The sequence below is a fragment of the Equus asinus genome, unplaced genomic scaffold (genome assembly GCF_041296235.1).
Source record: "Equus asinus isolate D_3611 breed Donkey unplaced genomic scaffold, EquAss-T2T_v2 contig_803, whole genome shotgun sequence".
Taxonomy (NCBI): Eukaryota; Metazoa; Chordata; class Mammalia; order Perissodactyla; family Equidae; genus Equus; species Equus asinus.
Genome location: NW_027225520.1, coordinates 587,351 through 604,681, shown reverse-complemented (window position 1 = coordinate 604,681; position 17,331 = coordinate 587,351). Strand labels below are relative to the sequence as shown.

The window sequence follows — 17,331 nt, the reverse complement described above, 5'->3', positions numbered from 1 at the left end:
TTGCCTGAATTGCCAGCAGCCTGGCTGATTACATAGAAGATCAATGTAATCCCAAAACCCGGAGAGAGAACTGACAGCTTTTTTTTTCATATTTACCTCTGGTTAATCTCCTATGTATGTCTCTTTACACACACACACACACACACACACACACACACGTGGATGCACCATAAGCTTTTTAAAACCAGTCTCTGCTATTTTAAATTATGCTGAAATCCAATATCGTTTCCTTAGGGCAGATTCTTAATGCTAAATTTTTTGGGTCAAATAACATGAACATTTTTAGGTTTTTGACACGTATTACCAAACTGGTTGCTTTCTAGAGTTGTATCCATTTACTTTTCCACCAGTAATATGTGAGGTACCTATATCATTACATCGTCATCAGCTTAGAATAATGTTTATCCAACTTTAGCACCACCTGGAAGTCTTGTTAAATTGGACTTGTGGACCCCACCCCGAATTTCTGATTTAGTTAGACTACGGTGGGGCCTGAGAATGTGTACTTCTGATCAGTTACCAGGTGATGCTGATGCTGCTTCCCTGGGGACCACACTTTGTGAAACACTGCCTTAGAATATTATTGTTTTTAATTTTTATCCTTACTGATAGTCAAAAGTGGTATCTTTTTTGTTTTATGCCTCCTTGCTTAACAATAAAATTGAATGCTTTTTCATATATTTAGCTATTTGTATTTTTTCTTTTTCTTTGATAGGTTTTTTGTCCATTATCTCCTAAAGTTGAATGTACTGATTATATATATGATATTAGCCCTTTGTGCCTTTTTTTATTGTTCATTTTTAACACACAAATATCTTATAGTTTCACGTGGTCCGATCTATCAATCTCTTATTATGACCTTTCCTCAGTTTATTTTTTCTTAAAGATTCCTTTCCTAGTGAAATCTTACCTATGTTATCTCATTTATTCTTTGCAATAACCTTGAGAGGTAGATACGAGACCCATTTTACAAATGAGGATACCAAGGCCTAGAGATAGTAGATAGAGTGCCTAAGGTCACCAAGCTAATAAGTGGCAGAGCCAGGATGAAAACACACTGTTTGAGTATATGAAAATGATTTCCTAAAGACAGGGTAAAAAAACCTTCATTGAATCACTTATATGGCAGACACTCTCCATATCTTTTCTAATTTAGTACTCAGGCAAGTCCCTACTTCTGGAGGCACCAAATCAATGAGTCCAGGTTTTGGACTGCTTTTCCTCCTTGTTCCATGGTGTAGCATAGGGTCTGAGCACTCAGACTTCCTGGATTAAGCTCAGCCCTACACCTGAGTAGCTGTATGCCCATGTACAAAGTATCTGACTTCTCAGTCTTCGATTTCCATATCTCTCAAGTGGGGAATGATAATAGCAACAACTTCATAGAGTGGAGGATTAAGTGAAATAATCTATATAAGGCAAAGTGCTTAGTCAGAACACACTAATAATTTTTATGACTATCTCTGAGCAGCACAATGTAATAAAAAGAGCATAAAATTTAATCTATGGAAATTGGGATTCCAGTCCCAGAGATTCTACTGTCTAGATGTGTAATCCCAAGCAAGTCACTTACCTTCTCTAATACTCAGTTTCCTCAACTGTACACTGAGAAAAATAATAATAATCACTAAAGAATTATTGTGGCTATTATGTGGGAAAATGGAAATAAAACACTTGTAAACTCAGTGCTGTAGCTATATTGTTGTTGAATTATGCTTTGACAAGCTACAATATTTTATAAAATTTTGTTTGCGCCTGTAGTTTTCTGACATTATCTCATACTTTCCTGCTTGGTTTTCCTTGTAATCTTGCCATTATTGTATTCAAATGCACTCACTTTTTTAAGGCCTTTTTCATCTATATTTTTCATCTGTTTTCAAATGCAGTGCTTCTTCTGATGACTTTAACAGCTACAGGATGTTTTTCTTGATATATTTTCAATCTTCTGAATCTTGAAATCTTCTCTCTAAGAAGAGAAGTGTCAGCTTAAGTAGATATTTAACTCATGATGAAACTTCTGTTTCTCTTAACTTTCTCTTTTTGTCCATAATGGAAAGTGATTTCCATTGTTGAAGATTCTTACTAATGGTGCATACAGATAGGTAAAGTGGCCTTAACTTTCAGTGGACACCACAGTCTTCATTCCTCTGAACTCATGTCTTCTTTTGTACTTAGCCTATTTGATGACTCCTTTTTCTTTCTTTTTTTTTTCCTGAGGAAGATTCACCCTGAGCTAATATCCATTGCCAATCTTCTTCTTTTTATTTTTGCTTGGGGAAGATTGTCACTGAGCTAACATCTGCACCAGTCTTCCTCTACTTTGTATGTGGGTCACCACCACAGCATGGCTGATGAATGGTGTAGGTCCACGCCTGGGATCTGAACCTGCAAACCTGGGCCACCAAAGTGGAGTGTGCCAAACTTAACTACCACACCACGGGGCCAGCCCCTCTATTTTCTTTATAAACAGATTCATTTTAGTTTTGAAGTTACAAAAAAACCCACAAGAAGGTACATTGTGGCTCCTCTCTCATCTTTAAGTTTTACAATATATAGGGCCATGTCTGATATTAAATTAGTCTACAGTATTACAATCAAAAACCAAATCGTGGGGCCAGCCCTGGTGGTCTAGTGATTAAGTTCAGCATGCTCCGCTTTGGTGGTCTGGGTTCAGTTCCCAGGCGCAGATGTACACCACTTGTCTATCAGTGGCCATGCTGTGACAGCAGCTCACATACAAAATAGAGGAAGACTGGCAACTGATGTTGGCTCAGGGCGAATCTTCCTCAGCGAGAAAAAAAAAAAAACCAAATTGTGGCCTTTGTCCAAGTTTAGAAATAAAAACAATTTGATAGAGAAAACTCAATATGCCTCTGCTTTCATTGGAGTTCTCAGTACATGAAATACTTTCGAGGACTTCTGTTAAGCCATTAGTCATGGCAACAGAAGGCTAAGTAACCTAAAATTAATGGAGTTGATTTTTGTTCTTTACAACTATGGATATCAGCTAAAGTCTGAACTTTAGCTATGATATACTCTAAAAACTAAATTAAAAAGTAAAATTTAAAGATATGTAGAAGGGTGGCATCTGGACCTTAGTTTGGCAGACGATTCACTGTCATTAAGTGATAAAGGATCTTGGACGTTATCTAATGTAAACCTCTCATTTTACAAATGAGGAAAATTAGGTGCTGAGAGGCGAGTGGCTTGCAGTTGGTGTGTGGCAGAATTTGAACCTCAGTCATGATCTGATTCCTTACGATGTGAAAACATAACTTTATAATGATATAGGAATAGAACTATATAAATAAATCAACCAACCCCTCATATACGGTGTCTTTAAACATTTATAAACTAAGAGGAAATAGAATCTTCACCTTAATAAACATACCAGAAATAACAAAAATTAAGAAAATAGGGAAACGAGGTAATCCTCCTTTGTCAAACTGCTGAGTACGTAAATGAAAGTATAGATCCTTAGATGTGTAAAAATGGTAAAAAAATGTTAAAATGTCGTTCAAAAACATAGATTCTTATTAGTTGATTGAAAAAATCTGTTAAATGTAAATTCTTAGACACTGTTAAGGGTACTGCTAAATTGCCCTACAAAAAAAGCATTATCAATTTGCTCTCCTACCAATTGCTGAGTTTCCTTACAGTCTTATAAATACTAGACATTATTAAAACTTTTTAGTGTTTTTTTCCAATATGATGGCTCCCCCCCCAAAAAAAATATATGGTATATCATTTTAATTTGTGTTTCTCTGATTACTGAGTTTTAGTATCTCATGTTTTTTGGCCCTTGTGTTTCTTCTGGTACAAATTACTTGTGCGTATGCCTTGCCCATTTTTCGATTAGGTTCTATGTCTGTTTCTTATTGATTGGATATTGCTCCTTATTCTGTTACACATAGTACAGATATTTTCCCCTGGTTTGTCACCTATCCTTTTTTATGGTTTCTTTTGCCACAAAATATTTTCGTTTTATTCTAGTCAATTATGTCAATCTTTTCCAAGGGTTTTTGTATTGTGTGTTATAAAGTTAGTACTTATATCAATTAGGGTCTTAGAAGGAATGAGAAACCATATAGTAACTGGAATAGGGAAAGCTTATTATTAACCATACTGGGGATTGTCTTGTAAGATGTAAAGAGGCCCCTAAAGAATATAGGAATAGCAGCTATAAACCCCTAGGGCTGAGATGCAGCATCCGCTTCCACCTCCCCACCCCACCCCACCTACTTCGGCACCCAGGGCTGAGAATCCAAGCCTTGTTAGAGCCTTGGTTCACTGGATGGCAGAGAAGTCACCATGGTACCCTGCCTGCAGAAGTTGCTGGAAATCTACCCTCTAAAGGTGTATGGGGTGGTATGTTGCCCAGGGCAGTTGGCTATGAAATCACCCGAGGAGGAGGCTGGGGGCAGCTGCTGACCGCTGAGTGCTGCTGGCCGCCATACACCCTAGGAGCCTGGCTCTGGAGAAGCCACCCGGGCTGCAGGACCCGGTGCGGAAGCATCCTGCTAGGAGGAGCCACCGAACCAGACGAGCGCCTTCCTCTTGGAGTAGCTCTTGGGCGCCCTCTAGTGGCAAAATTTAATATGGTCCAGCTAGCAAAGGGGAAAGACTTAAAAGGGTCCAGCTCCATCTTCTTTTTTTTTTTTTTTTGAGATTTTATTTTTCCCAAGCCCCCCGGTACATAGTTGTGTGTTTTTAGTTGTGGGTCCTTCCAGTTGTGGCATGCGGGATGCCACCCCAGCATGGCTTGTTGAGCAGCGCCACGTCCACATCCAGAAATCGAACTGGCGAAACCCGCGGCCGCCAAAGCAGAGCGCGCGAACTTAACTACTCGGCCACTGGGCCAGCCCCTGGCTCCATCTTCTGCAGAGCAACAATTGAAAGGAGGATTTGGAGCCGAGGGGCAGTAAGTTAATAACTGGCACAGCACTTCACTATACCGGAATTTTATTTTTGTGCATGATTTGAGATAGTCATAAACAGTATTCTTTTATAATAAAATAAAATTGGAAACAACTTAAAGGTCTATTAATAAAGAAATGGTTGAATAAACTATGGTACTTCCATATCATACATTATTATGCAGCAATAAGGTGCATTTCTAGATATATGTATAAATATTACAAGATCTTTTAATCATATTGTTGAGTGAAAATTAACTATAAAGTAATACTAAGTATTATGGACACACACATCATGTATTCAGAAGTCGAAGTCCTCCTGAGATGACTTGATGAGATTCTTTATAGTTAACATCCTTTTGCAAACCAACACCAACGCACCTTATGTAATACCTTAACTGTTAGAAGTATCTTTATGCAATTTTTTGCTGTATTCTAGCTACCTTCTTATTTATAGATGCCACATAGATAAAGCCTATCTCAGGTCAAATTGACTCAGATTTCAAATTAGTAAAATTCTTAGATCTTCTAACTTCACATAATAAAAATCCCTGTATGTGTATGTGTGTTTCTTTTAGGCAGAGGTTGAAAAGATTATTGCAGTGGCCTGGGATATCTTCCAGCCCCTTCTCTTTGGACTGATTGGAGCAGAGGTATCTATTGCATCTCTCAGACCAGAAACTGTGGGTGAGAATTTCAAAGTAGTGTTTTTGCTAAAATCAACTTTTTATATTCAGTTGTAGTATCTGTAGTAGGTTTATATTTGGTGGTTCCCATTGTCACAATTATATAAAAAGTTAATACTGATCTTTTAAGCAGTTGGTTAGAAAAGAATGTTTGTCAATCTAAGACAGTAAATTTTATGCCTTAAATATTGTTGCTTGTAAAGAAAAGTGTCGCTCTTAACTACTATCAAGAAAATGCAGGCCTTAAAATTTTTTTCCAACGATAAGAATGTTCATCTAGGCTTGTCCTGATCAAGGGCCAGAATTTTAAAGATAATTAGGCAGTTCTATAATATGTATCCATGGGATAGAAATGTTTGTTCATTCATTCTTTTATTCATTCATACATTCAAAAGCCATCATATTAAAACTGTTGACTTTTAGTACCATACTCAAAAATTAATTTGTACACGTATACAGATGGTCCCCGACTGACGATGGTTTGACTTAGGATTTTTTGACTTTACCATGGTATGAAAGTGATATGCAGTCATTAGAAACCATACTTCGAATTTTGAATTTTGATCTTTTCCCCGGCTAGCGATATGCCATATGATCCTTTCTCGAGATGCTGGGCAGCCGCCAGTGAGCTGCAGCTCTAGTCACCACAGGATCATGAGGGCAAACGACCCATACACTTCTACCCTTTCTGTTTCTCAGTTTCAGTAAGTATTCAAGAAATTACATAAGATAGTGAACATTTTATTATCAAATAGGCTTTGTATTGGATGATTGCCTAACTGTAGGCTAATGTAAGTGTTCCTAGTACATTTAAGGTAGGCTAGGCTAAGGTATGATATTTGGTAGGTTAGGTGTATTAAATGCATTTTTTTCTTTTTCTTTCTTTCTTTCTTTCTTTTGGTGAGGAAGATTGGCCCTGAGCTAACATCTGTTGCCAATCTTCCTCTTTTTGCTTGAGGAAGATTGTCGCTGAGCTAACACCTGTGCCAGTCTTCTTCTAATTTGTATGTGGGATACCGCCACGGCATGACTTGAGAGCGGTGCTAGGTCCACACCTGGGATCCAAGCCTGGGAACCCTGGGCTGCTGAAGCGGCAGGTGCGAACTTAACCACTATGCCACCAGGCCAGCCCAAAGTGTATTTTTGACTTACAATATTTTGACTTAAAGTTGACTTTCAACTTATGATTGGTTTATCAGGATGTAACCCCATCGTACATCAAGAAAGACCTGTACTCATTATTTCCTTCTTTTCTTGCATCACAGTATTATTCCGTCCATACTAGGGATCCCATCCCTGCCACCTCCTTCTAGATCTCACACAGAGTCTCCCCTTTTTCTGACACATCTTCAGATATCCTTGTCACAGCTTTCTCTTCTGCAGAATTGAAACAGATTTTAATCTCTCCTATCTTAAAATAGTATCTTTCTATTCTGACGCATGTGACAACATAGATGAACCTGAGGACATTACACTGGGTAAGATAAGCCAGTTACAGAAAGACAAATCCCGCATGATCCCACTCCTGTGAGGCATCCAGAGGAGTCAAATTCATAAGGACAGAAAGGAGAGCGGTGGCTGCCAGGGTTTAGGCGGGGAAATGGGGACTTGCTGTTTAATGGGTGTAGAGTTTCAGCTTTGCAAGATGAAAATGTTCTGGAGATTGGTTGCACAAAAATGTGAGTGTTTAACTTAATGCTGCTGAACTGTACACTTAAAAATTGTTAAGATGGTAAATTTTACGTGTATTTTACCACAGTCAAAATTTGAATAAATATATATATATATATATATCCCTTCTTCATTTCACTTCCCCCCTCACCTACCACTCTCTCTCTCTCTTCCTCTTTTCAAACTTTTCTAAAGAGGTAACTGTGTCCCCCTTTTCCATTTCAACTCTCATGCCCTCCCTCAGAACATTTCAGCCCAGCTTCTGCCCCATTCCACAACCAGCCCCGCCCTCACCACGGTCGTATTGCTGGATACACGAAATACGTGTTAGTCTTGACTTGACTTGATCTCTCAGCAGCATTGGACGCTATTGACCTCTTTACAACACTTTTTACGTTGAATTTTTACATTTTCCAGTGCCCTCTGAGTCTTCCTTTACACTATATATGGCTTAAGTGCTGCTCTTCCTCCAAGTTCTTTCAAAAGATTTCTACACTTCACGCTGGGTATCATTTCTCTGAGCTCAGCTACACTCAGTGGCTTCGATTATAAACTATGTAATTGCAAAATCTTTATCTCGAATTCAACATAGCCAGTTGCTGCTTGGACATCACCACTTGTAAATCCCACAAAACTTGAGGCTCAGTGTGTCCAAGGCTTCCTCATCATCCTCCCCAGACTGCTCCCTCCTGGGAATGGGATCGTCCCTTTTGTATCTTGTACTTAAGGCAACAAATACTTTTGAAAATCTACCACGCTGGGAAAAATACCCTCCAATAAAGAGCCACAGAACCTTTTCATAAAGAAACCATGTTGCAGATTCACAATAGAGCATCAAGCAATGTCTGTCTGGTGTTTTACCAGCCTCTTGAACTTGAGAAAGTTATTTATCCTTTCTGATCTTCATTTTTTTCAACTGTAAAGTGAGAATAATTACTCCACAGGTTGTAAAGATTAAGTAAAGAGATGCATTTAAAGCTTAATACAGAACCTAGCACAGAGCAAGCACTCAACAAATGTTACTTTTTCAAAAACCACCTTATTACCTAGTACTCACCTTAGCTTTGCCTTTCTCAGGTCCGGTAGCTTGCCTTGCCCTAGTCACAATCTCTTATTTTGCAAATCAGAATGAACTTACCTTTATCAGCAAAGGATTCTGAAGGACTGAACGAAGTAGCTGTACACATCAGCCAGGGTGATGGGCAGTCAGTGCACACACCAGTATGGGGAAACAGGTGTAGAAGCCAGTGTCTATTCTGACTGGTCAGTGCCCAGCCAGCTCTCTTCTGACTGCCTGATTGCCTCCATACTTGCTGATAAATATTTTGAATATCACCTCTGGTCTTATCCTCTGTAAAGAATTCTCAACCACTTTGATGAAAATATTAAGTTTTTTCTCTTCTTCGCCCTCTTACCGGTATATTTACACTGCACTCACCTTTTGGTTCTTTATGTTTCTGTCTTCCTCTGACTTTGGAGTTCATGGAGGCAAAGTCTGTACGTTATGCGTGTTTGGGTATCAGAACCTAGTCCAAATTCTGTTATGCGTAGTTATAGTTTAATAAATTCTTGTTAAATAAACACATGGGAAAAAGTGTGGTTCTTGCTATAAAGCATAAGATAAATAACATTCAAATCTCCTTTGTGGAAATTCAAATATATTTAGTTAATTTCTGGCTTTAATTTAGGGCAAATACCTTCTTTTAAACAAATGGTCTGATTGATCCTTAATATTGATGTTTTGACAAATTATGCCTAATCATTTTTGTCTTTTTAATTTTTTAATGTTTTTAGATTATTTCTGTTGATAGAATTTTGAATCAATAATCAGGAGATTCCATTTCTTCCCCAGTATTTCGTTATGTCTAAAAATTGAGTATTTCTTACAGGCCTTTGTGTTGCCACCCTGGGTATTGCAGTACTGATACGAATTTTGACTACATTTCTGATGGTGTGTTTTGCTGGTTTTAACATAAAGGAAAAGATATTTATTTCATTTGCATGGCTTCCAAAGGCCACAGTCCAGGTAATGATGGATCTTAACTCCTATTTCAATATGATCCCTTAAAATTTTGAATAAGAGGGCTTGTCCAAATTTGGTGAACAAAAGTAACTAAAGTTTGATTTATGAAAAGAATTTTTACTAATCTACTCTAAAAGTTTTATTTTTGGTATGCTGATTCCTTTAATATGATGGCTCATTTAAATTTCTTTAGATCTCCAGGGTACAACTGAAAATCCAATAAATCCCTATGTTACTAGAAAGCAGTAGTAGAGGGAGGGAAGAGTTTGAATTTTCATCAGTCAGAGCTCTCTGAATCACCTAGAGATTTTTCGTTTTGATGTCTTCTAAGAAGAGAGTGAAACAGAAATAGCGCGGCCCATGTTAGTGTTTGGAAATACTTCACTGTCAATATGATTGATGATCAGTTATGCTCAACCTCGGTCTTTATATATAATGGAGAAAGATTTATTGAGAAACAACTCAGAAAATGCTTTATTGATTTCCTAGATTATTAGTTAATATTAAATTTTTCAAACTAGCTGTACTTCCTGTCAGTTGTCTCAATCACATGACCCAAAATTTGTGCACTCTAACAAGGCACTAACAGGTGCTTGAAATTATTGACCATGCATTTGGTAGAATACCTATAATTGCTAATTAAATTAGAACTGTATAGATTATCATTTGTTGCAAATAGCCCTGATTGTATTGTATATTTTCAGACTAATTATAGCAAACAAGATTTAACTGTTGCATCCTTGATTATTTTGCAATTATTTAAATATGTAAATTTCTATTTCATGAGATGAAAATCAGATATTTTTAATTTAGGAAACTTTGAGGGTTGTGTATGCTCTGTAACTATATGCCAGATTTGGTGTGGCTATAGGTTTGGGCATTATCCCAGAGAAGTTTTTTTTTCATCAGACTTTGAAAGATGTCTGGGACATAATGGCTAAGAATACTGTGAGGTTTATATGGTACAATAAGTGGAATAGTTTCTCCCTCAGTGTCTCCAGCTTCTACACTACTTCTGGTAACTTTATTAGGTAACTATCAAAATAATTACTCTAGTAGCTTTGGTTTGAAAGATTTGTTTCTAAAGGTTAAAATTTGAAAGACAGCACTTTCCTGCTGTCAAAGCAAATTTATAATAAGGAGAAATTATCTTGGATGTGGTGAATAATGTATGTACTGTGAAGCAAGTATTGTATGGAATTTTCTTTTTTCTTCTTTTGCCACTGCCTAAGAAACAAGACTTTCTTGTATGTTTTTTTCCATATTAGTGTTCTTCAAACTTTTTGGTCCATGACCTGCTGTAAGAAATATATTTTAAATCACAATATATTTTAAATCAGCATACCTACAAACCTCAAAACATACACACACAACGGAGAACTGAAAGAGAAATATACATTGTAATGAGTGCAGTTCTTGCCAAGAATTCTTGAAATGTTGAATTAGTTATGGTACAAGGAACCTGAAATAACAAAGAGCCCTCACATACAGGGACTAAGTGAGATAGATTTTTCCTTCTCTCCCACCAGCAGTCCAGCATGGACACTCCAGAGCTGGCAGGGTGACACTGTCCTCAGCATGTGCCTTCCATCAGTTCACCATTTCTCATCAGGGGGAAGGGGAAAAAGAATGATGTGCAAGTGTCCATTTCTCTTCAGGGAACAATCCAAAAGTAGCATTTATCACTTCTGCTCACCTCTCAGTGGCCAGAACTTAGATATATAGCTTCATCTAGTTGCAAAGAAGGATGAAAAAAAGTCTTGGTTTGGACAGCAATGTGACCAGCTAACACTCAGGAGTTCTAGTTTAGAAGGGAAAAGGGGCATTCAGATATTTGTGGGCAATTAGTAGTCTCTGCCATTGTGTCTCATCCACACCAGCATTCTCTCTTCTGATTCATTGTCCTAGAGGACAACATTGTTGTGTTTTGTGGAATAAGGGAATAACCAGATTGATTAATATATTATTTTCCCAAGTGCACTAATATGGCATTTTGCCTCTAAAAGAAAATGAAGGTTTTCATAATACTTCCCAGTAGACAAATTTTAAATAAAACATTTCACCAAGACCTAAGGCAAAGAGTTCACCAAATACCTAATAAGATTACCTTCAAGTTTTGACAGTGCCTACCACTTTCAGGTTTCTTTATGTTTAACAATTAGTTTAGCTCTATAGCAATACATATTCTTATGTTTTTTCATTTAAAACTTTGCCATCTTCCAGTAAGTATCACTACACTTTTTTTAAAAGGTTGGTATCTGAGCTAACATCTGCTGCCAATCTTCTTTTTTCTTCTTCTTCTTCTCCCCAAAGCCCCTCAGTACACAGTTGTACATTCTAGTTGTGAGTGCCTCTGGTTGCGCTATGTGGGACGCCGCCTCAGCATGGCCTGATGAGCGGTACCATGTCCACCCCCAAACTAGCAAAACTCTCAGCCGCTGAAGTGGAATATGCAAACTTAACCACTCGGCCACAGGGCTCACTGCACTTTTTCATCTTGTTCTTTTTTAATTCCAGATTCCTGAAGATAAAAGAGTGAGATGACCAGTGACTTTCTTTACTCATAAGGAATTTAGCATACAGAATCGTCTTATAGTCAATTATATCATGAGGCTGTATTTACCTTGTGTTTTGAAATATATTTGCCTGATATTTTTGTAACCCTGCCTTCTGCAACTAAGTACATATGAATCACCATCCCTTCCCCATGCCAGGGCAGGAGAATTTTCAGAATACCAAAACCAATTGCAGTACACTTTGAAAGAAAGAACTTTCTTAGTTGAACAAAAGAACAAGCAGTTTGTTTTTGCAAATGATAAAATAATTCACCTTTTTTCTATGTGCCTGTCTTATATGCCTGTGTCCAACTTTACCATTAAACTTTTACAGGCTGCAATAGGATCCGTGGCCTTGGACACAGCAAGGTCACATGGAGAGAAACAATTAGAAGAATATGGAATGGATGTGTTGACAGTGGCATTTTTGTCCATCCTCATCACAGCCCCAATTGGAAGTCTCCTCATTGGTTTGCTGGGCCCCAGGCCTCTCCAGAAAGCTGCACATCAAAATAATGATGGAGAAGTTCGAGGAGAGCCCTCTGAAGAAGTTTAGAGGTGAAAAGAGAGAATGCTAAATATATGATTAGAAAGCTGTACCAGAGGCTGCTTTTATCAAGATAGATATTGAAATATATAATATTTAAGCTTAAAATGTAACAGAACTTAAAGTGTGGTTATTTCTTTAAACAGCATTTTCAGCCATTACCCTTTCCATGTAGGTGGTAATGTTCTACATTTCTAGCCTGATTTCTCTATCTTCTTCTTTTTGCTTCAAACACTCCATCATTATCTTAATCTGTGTGGGGAGAAATACTCTTTAATGTACTACCACGATATCAGATTAACAGGGGAAAGACCGAGTTCGGTGTGGCGTTCTGCTGGCCAACAGCTCGCTCTGAGTGACTGTTGCCGCCACAGTTTTATGATGCGTGGCCACCTAGCCTCTCATGCCTTGAGTTGTTTTTGGATCCTCTTTTCTTTTTAAATACATTGTAATCTCTCATCAGTTTCTCCCCTCGCTTTCCCTGTTAATCTGCCTCTTCTCCATTTCTGCCCCTCTTACTACCTTTCTGTGAAGTATTGTAACTGATTGGCCCCACCAAAATTTTTATGTACACAAAGTATCTTCATTGGCTCTTCCTCTTGCACCTATTTGGATGACAAAAGCCCTCATTCAACTTCCTGCCTGGCTCCACAGAGTCCCCCACTTCAGTGGCCCCTCTGAGTTTGCCTCCCGCTAAGACGTGCCCTGGTCTAGCCCTTTCTTAGTTGTTTCTTGTGACCCACGTCTTCAGGCTCTTCCTGTTCTCTAGGTGACAGAGAGCCAATTTTCAAATCTATGCCACTCTCAAGAATATCATATTAATCAGGGTAAGTTAAGCTGCTATAATGAAGAAACAAGAAATACAGTACTTAAAAGAAAATGGAAATTTATTTACCTCTCATGAAACTGGCTGCCTGGTCGATGCTGACAGGGTTACTCTGCTCATGAGGTCTACTGAGATTTGTGTCCTTTTTTTTTTCGGAGGAAGATTAGCTAACATCTGCTGCCAATCCTACTCTTTTTGCTGAGGAAGGCTGGCCCTGAGCTAACATCTGTGCCCATCTTCCTCTACTTTATATGTGGGACGCCTGCCACAGCATGGCTTGCCAAGTGGTGCCATGTCCGCACCCAGGATCCGAACCAGCGAACCCTGGGGCCGCCAAAGTGGAATGTGCGAACTTAACCGCTGCGTCACCAGGCCAGCCCCGATTTGTGTCCTTCTGTCTTGATGTTCCGCCACGCCCTAGCTTAGGACACAGGTTGGAAGTAGATCTCTCCCATGTCTCCTTTCTAGCCTTCAGGAAGAAGGAAAAAAGAAAGTCCAAGGCAAGCAATTTATTTTTAAGAAAGTTGTGAGGAAGTTAGACACATCTCTTCTCTTACCTTCTATTGGTGATAACCACACCCAGCTATGAGGAAGCTGAGAAGTGTCTGTCAATAAACATTCACATTCCTATGAAGATGGAAAGATCAGATTTGGGAGTCAGAGGTACCATTGTATTGGGTGTTACCATCACTTAGTAGCATGTTCTTGCATGTTAACAAGGGCTTTCTAAAGATAGTACCTTTGACCAAAAAACTGACTTCTGTGGCAGGAATTTCAGACGTTGTGACATGACAACAGAGATGATATTAGAAGAAAGGCTTATCTGCATAGGTCGTATTTTATCCCACTTATTCAACAGACCATCTTGGCTTTTGTGTATCACCCGTAAGTTTCTCTTTAGTCTAGGTCAACTCCTGCCTAGTTGCTAGAATAATCACGTTTAAATACAGTTTACACCTTTTATCATGCTGTATACCTGAAGCGTTTATTACTTATCACTTCCCATCTAAACTCTTTAATCTAGAATTTGAAGTTGAAGCTAATCTTGAAGGAGATATTAAATACGTATTAAATGAATGAATTAGAATCTTCTGATCCCACCAAGCTGATCTGCATATGGCCTGTCCACTCCTCTCGTCATTAGACTACCATTCCAGCCACTGCCACCATGACTTTCACCCCTGTCCAAAACTAGCTTAATTCTTATTAAGCTAACACAATATGAAGCCTTAACAGGCTTAATTTTTATGTCAGCCTGACACTGGTTACTCCATGGTAATATATTCCCTTAGTGTTTGTGCTGTCAGTTTGGACTGGGTTAATTCATGCCGAAGTTCAGACAGATGTTTCAAACTGCACTTCGTTGGTTAGGTGCCCCTTGGTGGTACCATAAACCGAATGCTCATCTGGTCCTCCACTTTCACAGACTCTGAAACTAGATCCATTCAACAAATACTTACTAAAGGGCTTTGGTGACCCAGGCACATTATTAAGACTAATATTGTTCGTGTCCTTAAGGATCTGACAGTCTGATAGAAGAGAGAGACAATTAAACAAGAGATTGAAGAATGGTGTGATAAGTGCTGTGAGGCAAGAAGTACAGGAGTGCTAGGGAGCTCGCAGCAGGAGCCCCCAGCTAATCCAGGGGGTGGCCTCGGCTGGGACATGGGGGACGATGAGGACCTGGACAGCAAAGGGCACGTGAGACCGAAGGGCGCAGCAGTTAGCGCTCGTTCCCACCTTCACCAGTAGTTTAAGTACCAGGCTTTGAATACTTACTAACTTATACAAAGTACAGTTAGTATAAGTAAATGAGAATGTTATTATAAATATCCAAGTCCCCAAAGAAGTATCAGAAATGGAACTTCAGTGTGAAGAAATAGTTGAAGAGCCCACTAAGCCCCTGCCGATAGCGTGTTCCATTTTGCACAGCAGGCAGCAAGCTCTTTCCTCCCTCTCCTCGGTGGATGGCCACTGTCTAAATCTCTGTGACTCTGTCCAGTACTGGCCTCTGCAGGGCTCACTGTGTGAAGTCTCAGGTTCATCACCACATCCTAAGTCACAGCTCTTGACTTGGTTGGTGAACTCAGAGTTAACTTGATACAGAGTGTTGACTCCCACCAAGCTAATTTACTCCACCCCAACCACAGATAGAAAGGGTTACTTTAACCTCTGGGTGCCTGAAAGAAGGCTGTATGTACCCTACACACACTTCTGTCAGAGGACTTAGAACCTTTTTTCAGTTTTTTTTTTTTTTACAGGTTTGTCTCCTATTAAATCAGCCCCTTAGGGGTGGGAGCCTTGCCTTGGTCATCTTTGAATCCTCAGCACTTTGCACAGGGCATGGAACACAGTAGGCATTTAATAAATGTTTGTTGACCAAATCAGGAGATCCTCTTCCAGTATCAGAAAACTCCTTGCCACTTAAGAGTTCAGATCTTAGACTGCTTCATCTGTCTCAGTCAGCGCGGGCTACTACAGCAAAACACCATAGATGGAGGGGCTTAAACAGCAGACGTTGACTTTCTCACAGTTCTAGACACTTGAAGTCCAACAGGAGGGTGCCAGCACGATTAAGCTCTGATGAGGGCTCTCTTCCTGGCTTGCCGATAGCCTCCTCTCCCTGTGTCCTCACATGGTGGGGAAATAGAGGGGTTTGGGGCAGAGTGTGCAGCCTCTCTGGTCTCTTCTTATAAGACACTAATCCCATCATGAGAGCCCCACCCTCAAGACTCGTCTAAACCTAGTCACCTCCCAAAGGCCCTACCTCTAAATACCATCACACTGGAGGTTAGAATTTGCTGCGACACAATTCAGTCCACAGCAGGGGTGTCAGAGTTCCAAGGATGGTGCTAGATAAACAGAATAAATTCTTGTTCTTCAGTGCCCTTTTCTCCTAGGGCTGGTGTCATCCATCTTCCCTCTGAGAAGCTCTTTTTTTTTTTAAGCAGACTAAGTTTCAGCTCTTTAAGTATTAACTCCAAATAACCCTGATGAGATTTGAGTGTCCTCAAAATTTCCTCAGCCATAGATTTGCAAATGATCTCATCCATTACATTCTTTAAAAATAATATTATTTTTTCTGATTACAAAATAATATATTTCCATTGCAGAAAATTTAGAACACAGAAAAGTGCAAAGAAGAAAACTGAAACTACTCTTAATGTAAACACCCATTTTATGATTCTTTTAAATTTTGCTCTTACAGTTTTGGGAGGTGTCTTATTTTCAGAAAGATATATCATCCACTGAATTAGTTGGGTGAAAGGTAACATAAATACTTTATATTTGAGTTCCGTGAAGATATATAGATTGAAGAATTTTTGTTGTCTATAATGAATGCTAAGCTTTCCAAAAAAATCATTTATTCACCTGGTAATATTCAAATATTCACTTTGCAATGAATAAAACAGACAAATCCCTGCCTTCATGGAGCTTATGTTTTAAAATCCATTCATTCACTCACTCGAAATATTCTCATAACATGCCTACTATGTGCCAGGCATTATGGTTGCTGGGGAATACAGTGATGAACATGATAGTCAAGGGCTCTGTTTGGTGGAACTTGTATTCTAGTTGGGAGATTGACCCTGTGGGGAATACAAATATGAATGAGACATGATACTTGCCTCCAAGAACCTTACAAGAAAATAAAATATGTACAAATAGCTGTAATCCAAAGGAAGGATTCAGAGTCTGAGTGAGGGGAACTTCTTAAAGGAGATGACACTTGAATTGGACCTTCAAGGGTGGCTATGGTTTGCATTGGTGGGTTAATATTAGGGAGTAAGGTGAAGAAAGGATTAAGTAGGTGGAGGGCCAGTATATTAGCAAAGTTTAAAAACAGTAAAGCTTAGGATATAGTAAATGATTGACACTTAAGGTTGATAGAATTAGTGAGAGGTAAGACTGGAAGAGAAGATTGGCACTTAATTCATACCAAATATATCATTAGCCAAATTTCTATTTTTATTGAAGTGCTTTCAGAAGTACAGAACCATTTATATAGAAGATATTTTAAAAACTATTTTTGGGGCCGGCCCCGTGGCTGAGTGGTTAAGTTTGCGTGCTCTGCTGCGGTGGCCCAGGGTTTCGCTGGTTTGGATC

General features: G+C 38.9%; 1 pseudogene; it reads left to right on the top strand.

Annotated features, from left to right (window-relative positions):
* The window catches only part of LOC139044362 (sodium/hydrogen exchanger 9B2-like), a 54,524-nt pseudogene extending 42,008 nt beyond the window's left edge, over positions 1-12,516 (top strand).
* The last annotated feature ends 4,815 nt before the right edge of the window (positions 12,517-17,331 follow it).